At 37.7% G+C, this 25,177-nt stretch overlaps 1 protein-coding gene and 1 long non-coding RNA gene across 5 annotated transcripts in view; both read right to left on the bottom strand.

Annotated features, from left to right (window-relative positions):
- Window positions 1-25,177, bottom strand: part of DCC (DCC netrin 1 receptor) — a 1,237,100-nt gene that overhangs the window by 1,024,962 nt on the left and 186,961 nt on the right. The window lies entirely within an intron of this gene.
- The window catches only part of LOC146406295 (uncharacterized), a 46,758-nt gene continuing 26,776 nt past the window's right edge, over window positions 5,196-25,177 (bottom strand). Inside the window, exon 2 of the long non-coding RNA XR_014809004.1 lies at window positions 5,196-5,330. This is a non-coding gene — a long non-coding RNA (uncharacterized LOC146406295). The remainder of the gene's footprint in view (window positions 5,331-25,177) is intronic.

The raw sequence follows: 25,177 nt of genomic DNA, 5'->3' as shown, positions 1-25,177 counted from the left end.
CTATGGCAGGTGGAAGTTCCTAGGCCAGGGATCAAATCAGAGCTGCAGCTGTGACCTGTGCCACAGCAGTGGCAATGTCGGATCCTTAAACCACTGTGCTAACAGAACCCTGTCAGAGACATGGCACGGAGGTCATCTCTTTTCAAGGAATAGTCAAGTTTTGAATATGCTTGATACTCATTTTTGCTGAAAGTATTTGTGTTGGTAAAAATATTATTTTGCTCTCAAAAAAAAAAAAAAAAAAAAAGAACACTCCTGAAGTTCTCTATAAGAGAAGACCCTCGGTAAAGCCCACATTTCTAGAAGTGTTGTTTAAAGGTTTTTGGTTTTTTTCAAAAGTAGTTTAAAAATTATACTGAGTAAGTTATATAAATTAGGGAGAAACAGTCTGCTAGTTAGTCTACCTGCCCCTAGGCTCCTATTTCTGTATTTTTTCCATTCTCATGGTCAGAGAGGTTCTTGAAGTTCCCAGTTGGTCTAGTCACTCATCGCCCCACCCCCAATGATTTAGCTCTAATGTACCTTTGTGTCTGCATTTCCTTCACTTCTCATGTACCTTTTTTCCTTCCACCAAAGTCCCAGCCCCTACCTTCTGCTACTTTCCAACCCCACACATCTTCACCCTGCTGCTTAAAAGTGCTATACATTTTTGTTCTTCTATCCTATTTTAGTTCCTGCCTAATCTTGTGTTTTTCCCACTTGTTTTCCACTCCTCCCACTTTCTCATAGAGGATTCCCAATGCCTCCCATCCCTTATATTTCTTCCTCTGTGGTCCCCAAACACTTTCATAAACTCTTACAGTCCTAAGCAATTTACACTGTGTAATCGGGCATCTACTTTTTCCCCCTCTGATGCCAGATATTTTGGTCCTAAGGGGTAGGGACCTCTGCTATCCTTGTAATAGTAGTGGCTCAGCAAAGGTTTGTTGAAGGATTGAGTTTAAAACATCTCCATGTTCCAGTTTCCCCAGCATATATTTCTTCCACCTTAAATACAAAAGCATTTGTATTTTTAAAATATTATTTACACTTGAAGAACTGTTTTAGTAATTTTAAAAGCATTCCCTTTCCAATAAACCTCCCAGACAATTTTCCCAAGTTAATTCTGGTTTTATAGAGACCATGTCTTTTATTGGCTAGTTTATTTTACTGGACATAACTTTAACATCTAGTTATACAATTTCTGCCAACAATTTCATAAAATGCATCTGATTGATTAATGAGAAGTATATGACAATGATATACTTGATATGCCCTTAGCTATACACAAAGTGGGTAGAGTAGTTCATCAGGAATCAGGCAAGGAAGGACTGAGACAATTGTGCTTCTCTTGAATGCAGTTCTGCTTGATTATTGCTAAACTTTCCAGCAGGGGGATCACCTAAGAAGGGGTATTCCACATTCCAGGCTTTCTCTCCCAGGAGCAGATTCAAGACAAAGGCACCTAGCATCTCCAGAAATTGGACCCTGCAATATTATGCTTTGAACGAAGCTTCCACAGTAGCATGTGATGTATGATTACTGTCACTGCTTCTTTGATTGATTATTGATTGCAATCATCTGCTCTCTCCCATGATGGAGCTGGCTATAACACATCCATGCAGTGACTGATAATGCCACGTCCCTCCTTTTCAAACGCATCACATGCATATTGCTGCTCGAGATAAATTACTCATCAACAGAGGGGGATGGGGAAAAGGTGAAGTAACAACTCAAGTTTATTAGTGACTTAATGATATAGGTTGCTCAATATCTGTATTCTAGCTATACATAATGAGATTGGACAAAACCTGAAAATGGTGGAGAGTCGACATGTCAGGTAGCCTGGCAATTGGATTCTTTGCCAGCAAAGTTAAAAAATACGATGCATTTGATAAGCTAAGTCGATGTTATGTTTTCAAAATAATACTTAATAATTCACTTCTGTTAAAAAAATAAACAGTAAAAATCGGTAATTAGGTACCTTTAAACTATTTCTAAACCATTTCTCTAGATTACTTTAATTAGGATCCATAGAAAATAAGCATTAAAGATGAAATTTTACTCTCACTGTGCAATGTAGTACTTAATCATTGCTTTTACTAAACTGGTGACCTTGACTGGGTTAATTAGCCTTTCTAAATCACAGCATCTACTGCAGGTCCAATGCACATTAGGCTCTCAACAAATATTTGTGCAGTGAATGAATGAATCTTAATTTCTTTAAGATGACTTAGACAGTAAGTCAGTTCTGGCAAACTCAAATTTCTCATGAGGCCAAGCAGGCCAAGTGTGTGAATTAATCTAATGGGAGACATGAAGCATATCGTGGGGTCTGTAGTGAATTGGTGGCATTAAAATTTGTTTTCAAAATTGACTCAACTAAGTTAAATAAGTCTTACTGATAGATTTGTTAATTTTTTTCTATAAACTTGATTTAATAATTGTTTCCAGTTTACCCATCATGACTTTGATCATATGTTTTTTTTGTTTTTTTGTTTTTTTTTTGTCTTTTTTGCCATTTCTTGGGCCGCTCCTGCGGCATATGGAGGTTCCCAGGCTAGGGGTCTAATCGGAGCTGTAGCCACCGGCCTACGCCAGAGCCACAGCAATGCGGGATCCGAGCCGCGTCTGCAACCTACACCACAGCTCACGGCAACGCCGGATCGTTAACCCACTGAGCAAGCGCAGGCACCGAACCCGCAACCTCATGGTTCCTAGTCGGATTCGTTAACCACTGCGCCACGACGGGAACTCCTGATCATATGTTTTTTATGAAATTGTGTGTGAGAGAATACATTAAAAGTGTCTAATATAGTGCCCTATGCTCTTAAAAATAGTGGCTATACTTCAAATAGAATTTTTGAAAAAAAAAATCAGAAAGCATTTTCCTTAGTATTAAAGGTAGTTTTCCATTTGTTCATGCATGGTTAGCCATACAAGAGAACATTATTCAGCAATAAAAAAATAAAATACAGATATGTGTTCCAATTTAGGTAAACTTTGATCTGTGCTAAGTGAAATAAGCCAGTAACAAAAGCCATACATTCACTACCTGCTTATCAAAATAGCTAAAATAAAAAATAGTCACAGTTCCAAACACTGACAAGGATGCAGAGAAACTGCATCACTCATACACCGCCGTGATGGAAGTTGAACATGGTAGAGTCACTCCAGAAAACAGTTTGACACTTTCTTAGAAAACTTCCAGGTAATTACTGTACCACACAGAAACTGCCCTTGTAGTCACTGATCACAGTAAAATGAAAACTTGTCATCATGCAAAAATTTATAAAGGATGTTCACAGAAATTTTATTCATAATAGCCAAAATATTGAAAGAGCCCAGAGGGTAAATAGTTAAACAAACTGTCATGCTTCCATGGACTATGATGCAGTAATAAGAAGAAATGGATTACTGATGCATGCAAGAACCTGAATGACCTCCCAGGAATCATTCTAAGTACTAAAAGTCAATCCCAAAATGTTAAAAATTGTTTGATTCTATTTGCATGACATTTTTGAAAGAAAACAGTTCAGAAACAGAGCACAGATTACTGGTCACAGGAATGGAGATGGTAAGGGGAGCATTAAAGGGCAACACGAAAGCACAAGAATCCCTGTGGGATTGTCATTCTTCTATAGCTTGACTTTAGTGGTAGATAGACACAACCACACATATGAAATAATTATTTACAATCAAATATATGCACATGTGCAGGCACTGGGGAAATCCGAGTAAGATTGGTGACTGGTATTAACATCAGTATCCTGGTTAAGATACTGATGTAAGTTGTTACCACGGGGAGAGAATACGTTAAGATTCCACCAGACCTGAATATGTTATTTCTTACAATGGCATGAGATTCTCCAATTATCGCAACAAAATATCTACCAACATTTTTTAAAAGGTCACTGACTACAGGACCCTATTTATATGATATGTCCAGAGAAGGTAAATCTATAGAAACATAAAACAGATTAGCTGGAGAGAGGCTGGAAAAGGGTATTACTGCTAATGTGTATGGTGTTTCACTTTATTTATTTATTCAGTTGCACCAATGGTATATGAAAGTTCCTGGGCCCGGGATCAAATCCAAGCTGCAGCTGCAAGCTATATACCACAGCGGCAGCAATGCCAGATCCTTAACCCACTGTGTTGGGCCAGGAAATAGAACCTGGGCTTCCATGGCAATCTGAACCACTGGGATTGAATCCTTAAACTTACTGTGCCAGAGCAGGAACTCCAATGGTGCTTCTCTTTAGACTGATTAAAATGTTCTACAATTACCTGGTGGTGATCATTGTAGAGCTTTGTGAATACACTAAAAAACAGTCAACAGTGCAGTGGAGAAGGGCGAATTTTATCTTTTTTTTTTTTTGCTATTTCTTGGGCCGCTCCCACCGCATATGGAGGTTCCCAGGCTAGGGGTCCAATCTCCGAGCCGCGTCTGCAACCTACACCACAGCTCATGGCAACGCCGGACCGCTAACCCACTGAGCAAGCGCAGGGACTGAACCCGCAACCTCATGGTTCCTAGTCGGATTCGTTAACCACTGCGCCATCACGGGAACTCCGAATTTTATCTTTTATGAAGTATGTCTCACTCACTCTTGACAGTTGGTTTCCAGGTTTGGGATGGTGGCCCTCAGGAAAAAGCCAAAGGATAGGATGTGGTTTTTAGACAATTTTCTTCCCTCGTACGCACCCTCGGGTATGAAGCACCTTCCTTAACCTTCATTGAAGTGCTCATTTGGCAAAAGGGCTTCCCACACACATATCCTTCAATCAGCAGTGATACACATCTCTCAGCTGCATCTTTCTCACTGAGCAGCCCCTGAACAGGAAATTCAGCTCTCAGAATACATCTTAAAAGTACATGGCACATGAACATTGGTTTGTGATCATGCAAACCCAAAGTCACGTTAACCTTATTTTGAACATTTACTATGTACAACAATCTGTAACAATAGGTCAAGTTATGGAACTGATTTCCATAAAACTTATACATAATCTATTCAGTTTCCACAAATTAGAAGAACAAACAAAAACCTTAAGGGAAGCTGAAGAGAATTAACAGATACAGCTTTGGCATGAAATCCTCTTACTAATCCCAATGCATAATGTGTACGTCCAGCATGCTTTTTGGACCATTTTTCTAAGAGCCAGCATAAGTATTTTCTTCCCAGAGTAGAAGAAACTAGAGGATGGGATCACTTTTGGTCTTTTTGCTATTTCTTGGGCCGCTCCCGTGGCATATGGAGGTTCCCAGGCTAGGGGTCTAATCAGAGCTGTAGCCACCGGCCTACACCAGGGCCACAGCAACGCGGGATCCGAGCCGCGTCTGCAACCTACGCCACAGCTCACGACAACGCCGGATCGTTAACCCACTGAGCAAGGGCAGGGACCAAACCCGCAACCTCATGGTTCCTAGTCGGATTCGTTAACCACTGCGCCACGACGGGAACTCCCGATGGGATCACTTTTGAATTAAGATTAAGTTCTACCATATTCCCCCCAAGACAGACATAAGCACAGAGGCACTAGGATTTATCTGTAGGTTTGATGATGATTCTGAGGGCACCTATGTCACTGTCTGAAAGATTGTGGTAAAATATCTACTTTTGCATTGTGCAAGGTGAAAGGCTGGTGGTGGTGATGGAAATAGAATCGGCTCACAGAAAGTAGCAGGTGCAGAAGATGGTGGGATAGCTTGGGGGATTTACTTATGATGCTTTTTTAAAAAAAAATTAAGAATAAAACATGGATCATGCTGGATTATTTCAGAACATCCTAGGAGGTATTAGTACAGATACTTGGCCTCAGAGAAAGTGATGACAATAGTTAATAAAGAAGAGGGAAAATTACAAAAGGGAGGGAGGAAGTGTGGGTGTCAAGGGAGGTGGTTGAAATATTCTGAGAGCAGTATCAAGTAATTTTCACAAGCCAAGAAGAGTTCAAGCAGAAAAAAAAAGGAAAACTCATTAAACATTGGGGCTATACAGACTATATATCAGAGAGAGAAACATATTTCAATTGTCTACTTTTAGAATGGAAGACGGTAGGAAAGATTAAACATATATCTTGGGAAATAAATTTGATATTTTTAAATGCCAAATCCAAACCATATGTAATGAATATATTGCCTTACTTTAAAATATATTTAAACCAGTTTAAGTACCATATTTTTTTACTTGAATCTGGAGTTGAATTTTTTTTTTTGGGGGGGGGAAGTGATGTGAAAAAGAATTTCAGCATTTTCAATTGCTTTTCAGGGATTTCTAGTAGCTTCTCTGCCTTCTGGAGATGAGCACATACTACAACCTTGAACTAAGAAGCCTTGGGGTTTTATTGTTTATATGCATTACCCATCTCAGAGTGAGTTTGCAGGATTGTTAAAATGCTAGATAACATCTCTTGATTCATCAGGTCAAAGGCAGCCCTGGAGAAAAGGCATTTCCCACAAAACAGTCCAGAGAATAGGAGGTAGTTTAAAAGAATCTAAAAGAGAGTGTACATGTGTACATGTATGAGTGAATCACTTTTTTGCACAGCAGAAATTATCACAACCTTGTAAATCAAGCATACTTCAGTAAAACTTAAAAAAAGCAATGACCGCTTTGGAGTAGATGGTTTGAATGTGCAAAAGGGACCCCAAAGAGAGTGAATTTAATAGAAACTGTGCAGAAAACAGTAGAAGGCATTTAGAGGCTGAATTATTCTTATTTCTTTATAATCTCTGTGAAATTTCAGTGTTTCTTATGTTCTGGAAACAGTTTTATCTGGAACTCTTGCCTGCCTGTTTTGGGGTTTAAAGGCACGTAAAATAAATTTGACTTGTTGCCTGAGCCTAAGCCCACTTTTGCTCTCCTGTTCATACTTGGTAGCCACTGGGATAGCAACGGACCACTGCGTCCCTGCATGTCTGGGGACTTTTCCAAAACCAATGCTTTTAGATACTCAGTAAATGGTTTGAGACTAAAATAGTCAAGATGTACCTTTTCTAGGCTTATGGTAACTTCATACCTTTTCTCTTGGACAATGATATTTTTAATTTTTGATATACAGTGGAGTAGAGACCCCCAACCACAGTTTTATTTCTATCCATGGGCATTTCTTCAGTGCCAGTGGCCAAGTATGTTTTATGTGCATTCTCTCTCTGTATGTTTTTTTTTTTCTTTTGTGGCCACCCCACGGCATATGGCAGAGCCGAGCTGCAGTTGCCACCTAAGCTGCAGCTGCAGCAATACTGGCTCCTTAACCCACTGTGCCAGGCCTGGGATCAAAGCTGTGTCCCAGCGCTCCCTAGACATGGCCAATTCCATTGCACCACAGCAGGAACTACTCTGTCTCTCTGTTTTCACAATTTTGCGACCATCCTCTTTTTGCATCAGATAAAACTGAGACTAACTTAGAAATGGTAACTAACATAGTAGAACTAGAATAAAAACCTAGAGACGGACCTAATCAAATGCTCAAACTCTTTCACTCTGCCTTACTGCTTTCCCTGCTAACAAACTTGGACAAGTCACTCATGGCCACATGCAGCTCCACATCTAAAATGTGTCACGTGTATGCATGGGTATGTGTGTAAAATGCGTCACCCTTCAAAGATAAAGATACTCTCCCTGTATACGTAACAGAGTTGATGCTAGAATGAAATATAACAATCCACATGAAGACAGGTATAAACAAACTGCTTTAAAAGGTAGTTAACTATGTTTTCTATTTCAGGATGTAATATATACTACACCACTATATGTAACATACTCTTATCATTAAACTATATTAGTAGGTTTTAGTGGCATTCAAAGGTTTTAGTTAACTATAGCTTTCTATTAGAGGTTGTTTTGATATCTAAATTTGCTGAAATTTTCCATGTGATTGGAGAAGAGGATGAACCATGGTATTTTTCCAGAAAGGTAAGTGGGTTAAGAGGCAGATGCATTCCTTTCTCGGAATCACAGTGCAAAAAGTCTGCCTGCAGCAGATAGTATCATCTTTGTATCCACAAGGTGACTTTGGTAGATAAGACGGAAGCTAGATTTAGACACCTCTTCTTCTAGGCAGAATGTATATGATAAGAAATAATTCTTATATCTGTGAGTCCTTGGCATGGATGAGTACAACAGATGAGAGTCGAAGACTCTGAGGAACAGGTGATACCAACAGACTTTAAAGAAACCTGGAGAGACTCAAGTCAATTGCAATAAGGCACTCATTTAAACAGTAGTTTTAAATGCCAGTGGTAATAATTCTACAACTCCTCTTTTTGTTAGCTGAGGGGACCAGTCTCAATCCTGTTAATTAATCTTTGTGGATACTTGATATTGGCTACTACTACTAATAAAATTTTAGGAAATATGTGGTCTCTTCTTTCGGTAAACCAGCCACAAAAATGAGCACTGGAATATTCCTCCATTTTCAGTTGCCATGGTCACTTGAGAAAACCATTGCTGTGAAAGGCTGAACCTCAGATACCCACCACCTCTTCTGTAGAGAATGACACTGGGTGGGCCGTGTTTTTCATTTATAGCAACCTGGCAATAGCTGATCAATCACAGAGGCATGTAACTCAAGAGTAGCAAATTAAATGTGCTAGCCAGTAGCCTAATTGGTGAGAGATTGTTTAAATGGGATGTTGGTGACTAACTCCACCAACCATATCTTTTATCTCAGAAAATTGGTGAAGAAACACAAAGTTAAACCATATGTATTAGACCTAACATCATAAGAGGAATCTATGATGTGCTGAATGAGTAGCAGAAACCAGAGGTGGGCACAGCTCAGAGATAAGGGTTAATTACAGAATGAACAGAGAAGTGGAGGTGTGGTGCACTAAGCAATCTTCATCAACAGTGAACCCCTGCATTGGGGATCACGAACCCCATGCTCTTGAGGAGCACTGCCTAACCAGGTCACTAGAATTGGAGAATCAATGAGTCGTGATCATGTCACAACAGAAGAAAGGGTGGGGGAAAAAACTGTAACTGCAATGTATACATCTAAGGATGGCCTGACCCCCTTGCTGTACAGTGGGAAAATAATAAAAAAAAAAAAAAAAAAGAATCAATGAGTCGTGAAAGGTTGTGGGTCCGGTTACTGACTTCCACTTCCTGAGCCAGGCTCCGGGTGCTTTGAGTCTTTTATTATGGACTGTGTTTGTGTTCCCCACAAATGCTTATGTTGAATCCTAACCTCAAAGGTGACGGTTTTAGGAGGTGGGGCTTTGGAGCACTCATTCTGCTCTGAGGGTGTAACCCTCATTAATAGGATTAGTGCCCTCATAAGAAAGAGACACAAGAGAGCTCCTTTCCTTTTTTCTGCCACATGAGGAAACAATGAGAAGTCAGCTACAACCTGGAACAACCTGGAAGCGGGTTCTCACTGGAACGGAACCATAGTGGTATCCTGATCTCAGACTTTCAGCCTTCAAAACTGTGAGAAGTTAAATTCCTGTTATTTAAACCCAGAAGTATGGTCATTTGTTATAGCAGCACAAACAAATCCAAACAGAAGCAAGCATCGGTACCACTGTACTTTTTCTTTTTTGAAACCTGGTGTTTCAAATTTTTCTAGATTCTTGTAAAAAACCCAGATGCATGATCACAATTTCTGACTTCTTTACTTTCATGTGTATCTTTATTAAAAAAATCTCCCACTTCTTAGGTCAACAGAGTAAACCTCAGTTCTTAGCAACAACAACAACAAAAACATCTAGGACACTATATTTGAAATATATCTTGAAATATACTATATATGTCATATTTTTGAGGAAGAATGTTATGATGTGTGTTTAATGAAGAACTAACCAGGAGGAACGAGAGGAAAGAGACATCTCACCCACACAAGAGGCCAGCCTAACCCATGAACAGTTCATTACACCAGAGTTCTGATCTGAGGATTTTAAACCACCTGTGCCATCTTCCATGAAGTCTGTAACAAGATTCTACATCACCTTTAGCCACCATAAGGAGCAATGTGATTTCAGAGCTTAGAAATTCATTGGTTTTATTTTTGCTTTGCAAAAGCAGGCAAATCTGCTTCGGTGACCCTTTGTATTAAAGGTAAAATGGGCTGCCTAGAAAATCACTGTGTGGAAATAAGGCAGAGCTCTTGGGATCAGATAAGTTGCCTCTTTCTCAGAATCCGAAGAGCCTGGGTGCTCTTGACCCAATGGTCTACGGCATGCCAGAGAAGGGGAGTAATTCCATTTTCTTGAAAATACTTTTGCTGGCCACAGCTAGAACAAAATTAACCTCACAAAAACCTGAACTTGTGATTGAAATTGAATGCCTATGTGTCGTGTTTATCCAAAAGTAATAGAGCAATTGTTCATGTGGGATTTTTCTACAGACTGAGATGAGATGGTCAGCTCCTTCCAACATGAACATATTAAGGCCCTAAATTGTTACATATGTAAGCATTAATAAGCTCATTTAGCAGCCACTGAACTTGGTATTTTTCTAACACATTTACTTTCATCCTTGCCCTGAAGATAAACAATTGGGGGGAAAAATCCATCATTTAAGTGCAATTAAGCTTAATAATTATTCAATCTTGTCATCCATAAATCATGACCAATAAAACATTTCCAACCAATTGCTCATAAGTGGAAGCACCAGCTATGTATTCATTAAAACAAAACATAAAAACATTGTTTTGTGTATTCCTACATAAAATTCCTTTGTTTAAAGAAAGGCCGTGTTTGTTTTCTTCCCATCACATTTCCCTGCATAGTAGATGTAGTATGTGGATGCCATTTACTGTAGAGTTGAAAAGAGGAAACACAGATTGCTCTAAATTTAGGAATCTATTCTTTTTTTGTAATGAATTTAATTGGCATATAGGCGACTAATAATGTTGAGGTAGTTTCAGGTGTACAGCAAAGTGAATAAGCCACATTTTTTCCCCAGATTCTTTCCCCACACAGGTCATCACAGAGTACTGAATAGATCTCTCCAAGCTACACAGTACACACAGTAGGTCCTTGCTACCAATCGATTTTGTATACGGCAGTATGGATATGCCAATCTCTACCTCTCAATCTGTCTTAAGATATGATATCACCTCTCAGTGATCGTTTCCTTCATCAAAGGGAGAAGAGAAGCATATGCAGCCTGGCTCTTTGTTAACCTGAGTAGAAATAACCCAGTAAAAGCCCTAGATCACAAATCTATTAACGGATGTTATCCATGTCCAGTGTGTGTGTGTGTGTGTGTGTGTGTGTGTGTGTGTGAGAGAGAGAGAGAGAGCGAGAGAGAGATGGAAGGAGGTAGGGAGGAGAGAGGGAGAGAGAGAGAATGCTTGTGTGAGTGTGTGCATGTACAGGCATATCTATCAACTCATCTGGAAATATACTAAGCCCACGCTCTTTCATGGTTATTCAGGTGTTATAGTCAATCAAATCATAATATTGGTTTATATTTGAACAGATTTTAAAACATGCTGAGGTACGTTATTTCATGAAACTCTTTGAACAGTCCTGAGAAGTAAAGGGAAGATAATCCAAATTTGCAAATGAGTTAACTGAGGCTTGCCATAGTAACACAAGATAGCATAGTCTGGTTTCAAATCCAGGTCTTCCAAACCCTAGGTCACTGCCCATTTCTCTGGACTTAAGGAGCCTCTTGAAGATCGGATTGGTCTGAATTATAGTTGACCAACTACCAGGTTTTCTACCCTACAGCCACCTGAAGTGTCTGGTCTCCCACACATAAGGGGGCACTATCAATATTGCCTTGGAAACACTGGCCCCTACACTCACCATGCCTAATATCCCCATTGCAAGGCCATTGGCCATCCATCTCCACTTTCTCTGAGGTCTGTGCTATCTCTTCTTTGACCTTTACTTTATTTCTCTCCGCTGGGCTCGTAGAAACTCTGTTCCATGTCAGATAAGCCTTCCTACATCCTCAAATGTTTTCTAGTGATACTGGCTTACATCTTTTTTTTTTTTTTTTTTTTTTTTTTTTTGGTCTTTTTTGCTATTTCTTTGGGCCGCTCCTGCAGCATACGGAGGTTCCCAAGCTAGGGGTAGAATCGGAGCTGCAGCCCCCAGCCTACGCCAGAGCCACAGCAACGAGGGATCCGAGCTGCGTCTGCGACCTACACCACAGCTCACGGCAACACGGGATCGTCAACCCACTGAGCAAGGGCAGGGATCGAACCCGCGACCTCATGGTTCCTAGTCGGATTCGTTAACCACTGCGCCACGACGGGAACTCCCTGGCTTACATCTTTACTTAATTCATACCCGACTTTCTCCCAAGAGCACTACTTCCCCTAAAATCTTTAAAAAGAATGAATGCATCATGAATACAGTCTTTAGGTAGAGTATGTTCACTGAGATTATCACATAAACAAAATGAAAATAATAGAATAAAAAAAAAAACACTGTAAGTTGATACAATGTGATCTTAAGGTGTTAGGTAGAACATAAATTAACATTTTCATTTCACACATAAGAGCACTAAGACTCATAGAGCCAGCAGAACTCAAGAAAGGACCAAGAGCAATACATGGCAGAAGGCACCACCTCCAGCTTCCAACTTTTTCTGTTACTTCTCCTCAGTGGTCCTGTTTCTCTGTCCTCATTGTCACCGTTGTTAGTAGGAGAGTTAAGTAATCTGTCCACCATAATTATCAGTTTTTTCTATTTTCTATTCATTCTACTCATTCATTCAGCATCTATTTATCAAGAAGCACTTAATTCCTAGTTTTTAACGGACGTAGAGAACAGACTTGTGGTTGCCAAGGGGAAGGGGGGAGGAAGTGGGATGGACTGGGAGTTTGGGGTTAATAGATAAAAATTATTACGTTTAGAATGGGTAAGCAATGGGGTCCTACTGTAAGCATAGGGAACTATATCTAATCCCTTGGGATAGAACATGAGGGTAGATAGCATAAGAAAAAGAATGTATAACACACACACACACACACACACACACACACACACACATATGGTCACTGTGATGTACAGCATAAGTTGGCACAACACTGTAAATCTACTATACTTTAATATAAATAAATAAATAAATAAATTTATATATAAAAAAGTCAAGCTATCAGACCGAAGATCTACAAGTTTTTCTACAAATGGCCAAATTGTAAGTAATTTAGGCTTTGTTGTCCATAAAGTCTCTATCACAAGGACTTGACTCTACTCTTTTAAAATGCAAAAGCAGTCAAAGACACTATGTAAATGAATAAGTATGTCTATGTCTCAATACAACTTTGTTTACAAAAATAGGTGAGTGGCTAGATTTTGCCTACTGGTCACAGTTTGCCAATCCCTAAAATAGACTGTTGTAAATGGATAGGAGTTGAAGGAGAGATCATGCAAAGTGTAGAAGATGAGTTTGGAAGAGACTCCAGTTTCTGCCAGCCTAGTCTGGATGATAATATACATTTACCAAACAGTGAAAAGCAACCTACCAACAGATGTGGAATGATATTGAATAGACTAAATGTTCAAGAGAGTTAAGGGGGCAGACAGAAAGCTTTGGTTTCAAATCAGTACAGCAGGAGTATCTTTATTATGTCAGAGTGGAAAGAAATACATTTAAATGTTGATTGATTACCTCCTAAACACCAGATAACTGTTTCAGGAACTTATAAAGATAATTTCACAGTATTCTTATAATAACCCAGTAAAGACAGCATTGTAAACTTTACTTTAAAGATGAGAAACAAAGTCTCAGAGAAGTTATATAATTTGACACAACTAACAATGGAGAGAAACAAGATTTAAAATCAGTTCTCTTTGCAAACCAAAATTATGTTCCTTCTATGATTAAAAAAAAAATCTAAGATGATGAAACATAGTATGATAAAAAGAATGTGTATATATATATATATGTGACATGATTATCTATCTATCTATCTATCTATCTATCTATCTATCTATCTATCTATCTATCTATCTATGACTGGGGTCTCTATGCTATAGAGTGGAAATTGCCACAACACTGTAAATCAACTATATTCTAATTAAAAAAAAATCTAACAAACTAAAACCCCCTATCATGACCATAGGAATAATTTTCCTTGGGGCTCTACCAAAATATGTTATCTGGTATTAAAAGTCTAATTTTAAATTATGCTCTTTTCTTCTCCACTTCTCCCACCCCTGGTAAAATGTACTTGCAAATGGGTTAACATGGAAGTATAGCAAAGCTCATGAGCTCTCTGCTTCTGCTATTGTCACCTGAGGGATAAAGTGGGCATGCAATTAATTCAGTCTTACTAACTTTATTTTCTTCAATTTTGTTTGGAATATAATTGTCAGATGCAGAAGCTAATATCTCAGTTACAAACTAGTAACAGAGAGTGATAAAACTCTTGCTGTGTATAAAAAAGTTTAGCCTCCATCTACATAACAGTGTATTTCCAAAATGTGGACATAAAATTATTTAAGAAAAATCACATTTAAGTATAATAGGGAGCAGTTTCTTCCAGGGGGCTATACTGTTTTTTAATTGTAGATTAACATTTTTAAAGCAGAAAAATATTTTCATTATATAAATAATCATCCTATAATTTACTTGTCTTATTAGAATTTGTTTTTGGTCTATGTCAAGGCTTCTCACAACAAGGTTTATTTAAAAACCTGTATGTTTAAATAAAAGTACACTGGAGAAATAGAAACATACTAATAAAGCTCCTAAACAGGATTATTTTTACTTTTTATAGGAAATTTTTTGTCTAAACTTTGAAGAATATGCACAAAGATAAAATATTAAATTTAAATTTAAAATTGTATTAAATTTTTAGGAGTTCCCGTCTTGGCTCAGTGGTTAACAAATCCAACTAGGAACCATGAGGTTGCCGGTTCGGTCCCTGGTCTTGCTCAATGGGTTAAGGATTTGGCGTTGCAGTGAGCTGTGGTGCAGGTTGCAGATGCTGCTCGGATCCCGCATTGCTATAGCTCTGGCTTAGGCTGGCATCTACAGCTTCGATTAGACCCCTAGCCTTGGAACTTCCATATGCCTTGGAAGCGGCCCTAGAAAAGGCAAAAAGACACAAAATAAAATAAATAAATAAATAAATAAAACTGTATTAAATTTTTAGAAGAGACCTAGTTGAAGTGAGAATGTTTGTCTTGTTTCATGACTCATCTAGGTTAGCTTGTAACTATTTGGATAATAGATAAAGTTGCATTTCCATCTGATGACAAGACATTGACATAAGAAGGTCCAACAGGGCTATAAAAACAATTGAGAAGAGCAAGAGATACTTATCTTGTTAGTTTCAGATTCATTTGTTGTTCCTTGGACAAGTATACAGACATCTAAGAACTGCAAATTTGCTCCTTTTTTATTGTGTTTAAACAATGCATTTTATCTAAGTGATAATCAAAATCCCTTCATGTTATTAACAAATAAAATTTAAAAAATATAATTGTGGATTATTGACCCCATGCCAAAAATCTGTCATTAGCGTATAAATTAGCATGAACATATGTTAATGCATAATTCACCATTTGCAACAGAGCTTTGTTAAAAAATTGATGAAAATTCATGAAAGAAGCTTTCTAGATTAAGTTGCCCAATAAACAAGTTACCAGAGGCATTCACATTTCAGAGTTAATATAGCTTTTGAAATTGGTTTTTGTACATTTTGTAGGACATTTATAAAACACATTTAACCTGGATAAACAATTGTTAATGACTCCGAATCACAGTTGTCTACATCTAACTACTAAATGGGATGAAATTAAGAGGTCATCTAGTTCACTTTATCCTAATGTGTGGTCCATGGACCTCCAGCATCTGATTCATTTGTTACCTGATTAAAAACCTTCATCCTGGCCTATTCTCAGGCTTCCAGAATCAAGATATCTGATGAGAAGCCTAGAAATTTACACCTTCCTTAAGCAACTCGGATGCCTCTCATGTATGGTAAATGAGATTTAACTATACAGAATCTGTAAATGAGAAACTGAGGCTAAGCTCACTCGAGGTCACCTAAAAACCAGTGGCAGATCTGGAACTAAAATTCATTACTATTTACTCCTAATTTGCTGTTCTTCCTCCAAAGTTCAGAAAACATAAAGTAAATAAGAAATATCTATCTATCTAGATAGATATACAGATAGATAGATTTTTTTTCTTTTTCAGCCACACCCATGGCATATGGAAGCTAGGGATGGAAACCAAGCCAGAGCTGTGACATACACCACAGCAGTGCAACACGGGATCCTTAACCCACTACACCTGGCCGGGAAACGAACCAGCACCTCCACAGAGACAAGCTGGATTATAAACCTATGGGCCACAGTGGGGGAACTCCAGATACAAGTACTTTATATGAGAGCAAATGATCAGTCTGTACCAATGTCACCAGAATCAACAGTTGGTAGTCATGGCTAACAGACGATTATATTGTGGGCCAGGTTCTATTTTCAGTACTATTTTCAGTACTGAAATATCTTAACTTATTTAATCTTCACATCAAACTTCAGAGGGTCTTGTTATAATCTCCAATTTACAAATGAGGCAGCTGTGACACAAAAAGGGCAAGGAACTTGCCCTCGTGGTTGCAGGATCACTCTTCACAGATGAGCAACAAAGAATATCACACTTAACCTCATTTTGGCTATTTAAATAGGAGAGTGAGGTATTAATACTTTCTTGAGGTGGAACATGATAAAATATCTCTGATAAAATATCTATTTTCAGAAGACTAATCTTGTAGATAAACAAATTCCATTTGAACTATATGGATATACTTAATGACTATTCATTAATCTAGCTACCAGACACTTAAACTTGAGTATACTGCTTGTTTTTTTCCAATTAGACTCCTGTCTTCTGGACGGTGGGTGAAATCGCATGCAATGATAAAGTGGCAATTGAAATGGACCTGGTGTAGGGTTTCCAGATTCTCTTTTTTTTTTTTTTTTTCCTGTACCCACAGCATGTAGAAGATCCCATGCCAAGGATTGAACCTGTGCCACAGCAGTGACCCAAGCTGCTGCCATAACAAGGCTGAATCTTTAACCTACTATGCCAGTAGGAGGAGAACTCCAGAGTTTCCATATTTGACAAATAAAATTTTGAGATGTCCAGTTGAATTCAAACTTCAGGTAAATTCCACTTTTTTTTAACCATAAGTGTGTCCCAAATATTACAACATGATTATATTTCCTTACACTAAAAACGACATATTGTTTATCCCCAATTCAAATTTAACTCAGCGTCTGGCATTTTATTTGTCAGTCTCAACTTGGAGAAAGTAAAAGAGAGGGGCTTTGGGGGAGAGGGTGGTCAGACTTGGGGGGAGGCTTCATTAGGGAATGTGATATGAATGTTGGGCAACGCTGCGCCTGGGAAGCTGCAGAGAGTAACAGTATCTCTCTTAACTGGGAAATCTCATTTATTTGGTCTAATATTGGGTGCATCCAGTACTTCCACGTTATCTAGAACTAGACAGAAACTAATGAACATTTATGAACAAAATAAAAATAATATTGTGGAAATAGGAGGACTATAAAAAGGTTGATACAGTCCTGGGTATATCTCTAGGTAGTTTTCTCTTCTTTTTTGGGGGGCGGGGGGAAGGGGTGTGGTGTGTAGCAGTTAGATGTGGGATCTTAGCTTCCAGACCAGGGATCCAACACGGGCCACAGCATTTTTCGCCCTGAATCCTAACCACTAGCTTACCAGAGAACTCCCTGGTAGTTTTCTCTTGACCAAGTAGTTATCCCTGAGTAATTCAATAAGACATCTTAATCTTGGATGATGTCTAATGACTGTGTAGTCATTTCATTCTATCTTTGTTTCCCAACAAAGCTCTCAACTCTTTAAAATTTGGGAATTTTTATTTTATTGCTTTTTACAAAGTGGGCTTTCTGAGAATACATATTGAATAAGCTTGGGGACTGGAATTTTTTTTTTTTTTTTTGGTTTTAGAGATTTCTTCTAAATTATTCATTTATTCATTAATTCTCCTAACAAATATTTATTGAGTACCACCTTAATTCTGCAATTTGTTTTGCCTGGAAAAGCAGTTTAAGGATAAGGGATTGGAGGTCAGTACTAACCAATATGAAGTATGATGTCCTTTCTGGTCAACACAGAAAAATGCGGTTTATTAACAAACAATCCATGGGGCAAACCATTCATCTTTTTCAGTTTTTAAATCATGGTAACTTGTCTAAAGTTTAGCTTGAAATCATAACTTCCTTCAAATAATGTAACCAAGAATTCTACACTAATATATAGTGTTTATTTTATGAATTTGTACTTTCAACAAAATAATGTATTTAGGTTAATCTCAAAGAAAAATACTTGCAAATCAAGTATGCTTTATAATTTTTATATAAAACCAGAGCTTCACAGTCTGAATGTATATGTATGAAATAAAGAAAAGTACAGAACAAGGAGATTGTCTTCTAGGCATAACTAAGTCCCTCCATAGAACTTTTGATCTGAAATACACTAGCAATTAAAACAGGAAAAAAAAATTTTTTTTCTTAAACAGTCCCTTTTAGTTTGCATGCTTAAAGAGAACCTTAAATTTTCTTAATTTTCAGTTATTTTCAGCACTGCACATAAAGCCCAATAGTTTGTTCACAGATTTCAATGACAACAATGTAATTCTTGTGCATAAAAACAATACCAACTAAAATAACAAAACAAATGATTATTGTGAGACACTTTAACTAGAGTGTTATAAAATGAAAAAAAAATTGATCCCCTGAACCTAAACATTTCTAGGAAATTCTAAATGAAAGAAATAGTTTCCTATAGTCCAAAAAATGCATAGAAATAGAAGAGAAAGAATTTTGAGCCAAACCTGTAAGACCACAGTGATAATAGGAGCAGAATCATACACAAAAAGAACTGGATCAGCAAGTAGACTGTCTCCAAATCAGGAAGAGGTGAGGAGTTAGGAGTTTTATAAAGCATGACTACCCAAAAATTTATTCTCTAGAGGCATTCTTCACTAATTTAGAAATCTCCAGAAAACTCTACCTAGTATGACTCCATTTAGTCATCTACTTTGGTTTCCACACAACCACAACTGAAACGAATATTATTACCTGAGAAGTTTTTGTTGGAAGAATTGATAAGGGTGAAGGAGAAAAAGTCTTCCAAGTTAATGAACATAGATTTATTGGCTATAGTAGCAGCCACACATCCTGCAGGGTACAGTAAGCGGGTCCCTGAAGGGATCTGCCATGAAAAATCTCTTTATTCAGAAGTAATCACTCAGCCTCTGGTGTTTATAAGACGATCACAGAGCCATTAGTGTGTATGACAGCGCTGGGAATTATACTTAGAAGGGCCTGGGTCCTGACCAGTTTGGAGACACTGGCTTTGGAAGGAATCCTTGGGTGACCAGTGCCTAGGTAGGCTTTAAGTGAAGTCAAAGCTAAGACAAATAAATGCAGCTCCAGCCTTACCATCTCTTCTGCCTCTGAGATTATTCTGTTCTTTTTCTGAACCACTTGACATTCAATAAGTAACCTTTACTATTGAGATACAATTGGAGGAAAAGATGAGAGAGGAAGTAGATATTTTCCTCCCCTTCCTCCCACCTAGCTCTCCTGTCATGTCTTTGTTCAGACACTTCTGTCCATCACGGTTCATTGAAAGTTCTTCATCTTCAAGCAATTTCCACTCAATTGTCAGGCAACCCCAACTGCAATGGCAATTAGCCAGATGTCAGCCCTCCTATTACCTCCATCCTCAGTTCTGCATTGTTTAGTCACAGCATGATCACAGACAAGGTGGAACCTACCAGGGCTCCTCCCTGTAAACCTGCAATGAACCTGAAGTAAAGCTGAAAGATTCATCACAAAGAGGCAAATGTAATCAAATCATCACTCTTTCTTTTTTTGCTTTATGTTTTCCTCTCCTGCCCACCCCCTCCACCTGCCCTGGGTCTCATGGCAACTGACTCAGACATCCTAATCAGTCAAGCTAGTGAAGAAAATTAAACTAGTGTATGTGTCTTTTAAGATACAGTATCTGTTCTTTTCCTGTATCAGCAAAATCGGCACATACGATCCAATCCCTGGAGCCCTTACTCCTCCCACAAGCTTCTTTTTAAAAAATTAATAGAAATAGAAAAGATCCTCCCTACACTGTAGTGTGCATTTAGCAAAGAAGTTTGCCCCTTGGGGTGGGCAGGACCTTACTTCAGGAGCAAAACCCAAGCCGAGGAAGCAGAAATCTGGGAAAACTGCAGCTTGAATTTTAGAAAGTCACTTGCTAATGCAAGGTCAGTTTCCAATTTGGCAAAAAAACATTCTCAAGCTCTCCCACACAAGTGCATTTTTCAAAGGCATATAGAGCTAATAAATAGGAAAGTTGTCACTCAGAAAGATATAATAATCTGAGGAGGAAACCTTTCCACATATTTTCACATGTTACCAAAAATAAATAATTAGCAACAAGGGTTTCCATTCACCTACTGAACTGTTTCAGCTCAGTGGAGGAGGGGATCATGATTAGAATTCCCTGGGCTTCAATCAGGGTCACAAAATAATCAGGACCTCAAATGCTTAGACAGGTGATAAATCTGACTGAGAGAAGGCAAGGCAAGATGGAGCAGCAAGCCAGGTAGATATTTTCTTAAAAGCAGCTAAAACCAAAAGGCACTCTAGGGGTTCTATACTTTTTCTCTCTCTTGACTCGATTTTTAAACATTTTCAGTTCATGAGTAAAGACTAGTTTTAATAATTGCCAGAACTGCACTTTTGGTATGCATACACATGTACACAAGAACAGGAGAAAGAATGAGAATACACACACACACACACACACACACACACATCTATCATACTGGTCTCTGTTCACCTGAATTCAGTTACGCTTTCTGTACCATACACTTTCTGAGATTAGTGCACTTTTTTTTTAATTTAAATTTAATTTCTTTTTAATGGCTGCACCCATGGCATAAGGCTGTTTCCAGTCCAGGGACTGAATCTAAGCGACAATTGTGACTTACACCACAGCTGCAGCAATGATGGATCCTGTAACCCACTACACTGGGCTGAGAATGGAACTCGCACCTCCACAGCGACCCAAGCCACTGCAATCAGATTCTTAACCCACAGCACCACAGTAGAAGCCCCTATTTTGTTTGTTTGTTTGTTTTTTAAGATCCACTAAAACAGGATTCCAATGCAATTTTTAGGCTTACCCAACCCATCTAAGAGCAAACGGCACAAGGAGCAATTGATTAATTCTCCTCCATAGATCTGCTTAACCCAAGCCATTGATATTTTCATTCCATGCCATTTCACATTTCTCTTTCTCTTCCATTACCCTTCCTCACAAGACAGCTCTTTAAGTCCAAACTCTGGATTTCACCTTTCACTTGGGAAGCCTGTCCTACCCCTCCTAGCAATGCTCTGATCTGGGACACCACAGATCCAGAGAGTAGATTCTACATCCCATGCTCTCTCAGGATCCTACCTTCCTAAACTGTATTCAATCATCATCAGTACTGCAGATTGCTTTTTATTTCTAGGACCATTACTTTTCTTTTTTCTTTCTTTTTAGTTTGAAGAGTCAAGAATGTATAGAGCAAATAGTGTCGGTATTTAAATAAAAGCACCACCACAAAATGTAATGAGAACCAAAGGAAGAGAATACAAGAATGTCCAGAGCAGCACTGTTCAGAGTAGCCAAGGATGGAAGGGAAAAAGGTCCATCAACAATGAAATAAATTGTGGTACAGTAATTCTAAAGAATACTACGCAGCAATGAGAATAAATGGATAACCACCATGGTCAACAGCATAGGTGAAACTGGACACAAAAAAGTATGTACTCTAGGACCTCATTCATATCAAGACTCCAAATAGATATGTTAATTTATGGCATTAGAAGTCAGGTTAGTGGCCCTCTGTGGAATGGAGTTAGAAAAGTAGGCACAATGTGTATGCCAGTAACATTCAAAATCTTGATCTGAAAGCTTCATTAAGCTATTTGTTTATAGCATATGTGCTTTTTTATCTATGTATAATACATCCATAAAACATTGATTAATCATTAAAAAAAAGGTAGGAGGCAAATCTGACCTAGGGAGCCCATACTGGTACATATTGGATACTCAGTATATACGATGGCATGATACGCATTTCTAGGACCATCTTAATTAACTGGTAACCAGGTTTAGAGGTCATCTGTAGAAGGACCATTGCCCTATTTAAAGATTTGTCTGTTAGAAATAAATCTGCTATGAAAATTTTCATACAGGTTTTTCTGTGAACAGGAGTTTTCATTCCTTTGGGATAAAGGCATAAGGGTGCATGCTTGGGTTGTACCGTATTTGAATGATTAGCTTGTGAGGAAACAATCAAACTTTTTCAGAGTGGTTGTAACATTTTACATTCCCACCAGCAGTGTACAAGTGATGCAATTTCTCTAATTCCTTATCAGCTTTCAGAGTTGTCATTATTTTGCCCATTCTGATGGGTATACAGTGAAATCATTGTGGTTTCAACCTACATTCCCTTAATGACTAATGATGAGCATCTTTTCACATGCTTATTTGCTATCTCTGTATCATCCTCAGTGAAAAATCTGTTGATGGAATTTACCCATTTTCTAACTGATTATTTCATTCCTGTTAATGTTGAGAATTCCTTATATGTTCTAGGTCCATTCCAAAAAATTTTAAAAATATTTTCTTCTATTCTGTAGCTTTTCTTTTCAACCTCTTCAGAGGGTCTTAAAGAGAGCAAAAGTTTTAAATTTTGCAGATGCCCAATTTATCATTTTTTTCCATTTACAAATTGTTCTTTTTGCATGTATGAACAATTTGCCTATTTTTAGATCTTAGAGGTTTTATTATATTTTAAATATTTTTTAAAATTCTGTAATTTATATAAAAGTGTATGATCTATTTTGAGTTTGTTTTTGTATAAAATATAAGGTTTAGGTAGAAGATCTTTTTATCCCCACAATGGGTACATAATTACTCCTGTACCATTTATTACAAGGCTATCTTTCATTCATTGTATTGGTTTTGCACTAAGTCAAAAATTGGTTCACCTTAGCTATGTAAGTTTATTTCTGGCTCCTCTATTCTTTTCCATTATTCTATCTGTCTATCCTTATACCAAAACCACATTGTTTTGACTGAGTATTTTTGTGTGTTATTTCATGAGAGATGTTGGCATTTGATTTCTTATTTTTTCCTCCCTCCCTTCCCTTCTATTTAAACAGTATTGTCTGGTTTGGGTTTTAGGGAAATTCCAACCTCATAATGTGAGATGGGAAATGGGAATAATTCCTCTTCTGTTTTGTGGCAGAGACTGTATATTTGTTGTGAGCCACACGGGAAGTCCTTAGAGAGACTGTATATTTGTTGCACAGTATTATAATATATTAGCACATGATAAATAAATAGATATAGACTGTGGTCCATGATCAAACATTTTCACTGAGGAGGTTCAGGGTCATTGAAATTTAAACACTAGATATGGCAAAATTTCTGCTTATTTTTGATCAAATGACTTATTTGATTCAGCTTTGTTCTTACATTCCATTTGAATGATAATGAACCAATTACATTTGTATTTCTCTTCTCATGCCGTGAAAATTTGAGAAGCATATGAAAAATTATACTGAATTGATAACATACTCATTTAATAATAAGAAGCAACAGACTTAAAAATAAAAGGTGCTCAACTCACATTTTAAGGAAACAAATCAATAGTCTCATGCATAAAAATAAAACAAATCATATTTCCAAGTCTCTAACCTAGTAGTTTTCAACTAGGGACAATTTTCATACTCCACAGGGAACACCTGGCAATGTCAAGAGACATTTTTTGGTTGTCACAACTCAGGGTTGTATATTCTGCTGGCATCTAGTGGGTGGAGGGCAGGGATGCTGCTAAGCATCCTACAATGCATAAAATATCACTCTGCAGGAAAGCAGTATCTGGCCACAAACATCAATAATGCTGAAGCTGAAAAAAAACCTGGTTCTGAGAAATCCTGAATCTAACAAATTCCAAGATATGACTTCATCTATATAAATATAGATAGATATATGTCATATTTTGAATTATAAATTTATATGCATATACATGTATATGTGTATATTTGGGGACACACACATAATTTTAGGGATGATACATAGATACCCTATATAGTTGTGAAATAAATTCTACTCTGAGGAATATTTTCTTCAAGAGATTAAAAAATGTTTTAAAGTCTGAACTATCACTTGGTTTGAGAAAACCAGAAAAAGTATAGCAATAGAAACAAGTGACAACTCTAGATTGTAAAGGCAAAACACTGTGAAAAAATACGTGTGTCCGTTAGGTTACTTCTCACTCTCTTGACCTCCTCTTGCAGCAATCTTCTGTTAAGCAGAATGAAAGAAACCTTGAGGACTTTAGCTGGACATTTGTAGAACTGAGAAGTTAACAGGGACCCAAAAAGCAGAGAGTTCATCAATGACTTTGAGTGGAGTCCAATGAGCAGAGAGCATAATGGTGTATAGAAAAAGAAGCCCTAGTTTTAAAGCCAGAAGTCTTTGACTTGGATTTTGGCTTCCTCAGTTACCAGCTGTTGGTCCTGTCCTTCATATGTGAAACAAATATATTTATGAAATATAACTTAAAGCCATACCTACCTTCTAGTTGGGAAAGAAATATTTACCTCACAGGTTTGTTCAGAGAATAAATAATAGTAATCAAACAGCATGGTATTTAACATAAGCCCTGGGAACAATTAGAAGGGTTTTATCCAGATATGAACTCATACATCCCCTTGGATATTAAGATTAACGCCACTTGAGAGAAAAGGAAACTAAATCACAGAAAGATTAAGTTTTAGGTCCAAGATCACACTGCTCACAAGTGATGGATCCAAGATAGAAATCCAGGAGGATGTGTTCCAGAGTCTAGGAAACTGCATTGACAAACACATAAGAAAACGTAAAATATTTATATGGAAAGCATTCCTAGGGGAAAAAAATAATCAAATTTTCCATTATTCTCCCTTTCTTTTCAAGTTACTATCATTTAAATGACAAGGGCTTCTTAACTGATGTTCCTGTTTCTGTCTTGTTCCACTTACAGTCTTGCAATCCAGAGCATTAAGAGTGGTCCTTTTAAAAGATAAGTCAGATCTGGTTACTTTTTTGCCCAAATCCAGCAATGTTTTTAAATTATCTTTAGAAGCCAACAGAAAATTCTTATCAGGCTCACGGGGATCAATATT

This window comes from Sus scrofa, chromosome 1 (genome assembly GCF_054392235.1).
Source record: "Sus scrofa isolate SSC_HxYL_T2T_F1_AM1 chromosome 1, Sscrofa_HxYL_maternal_Yorkshire_Landrace_v2.0, whole genome shotgun sequence".
NCBI lineage: Eukaryota > Metazoa > Chordata > Mammalia > Artiodactyla > Suidae > Sus > Sus scrofa.
The sequence above is the reverse complement of the archived record's forward strand: the minus strand, read 5'-3'. Positions and strand labels throughout refer to the sequence as shown.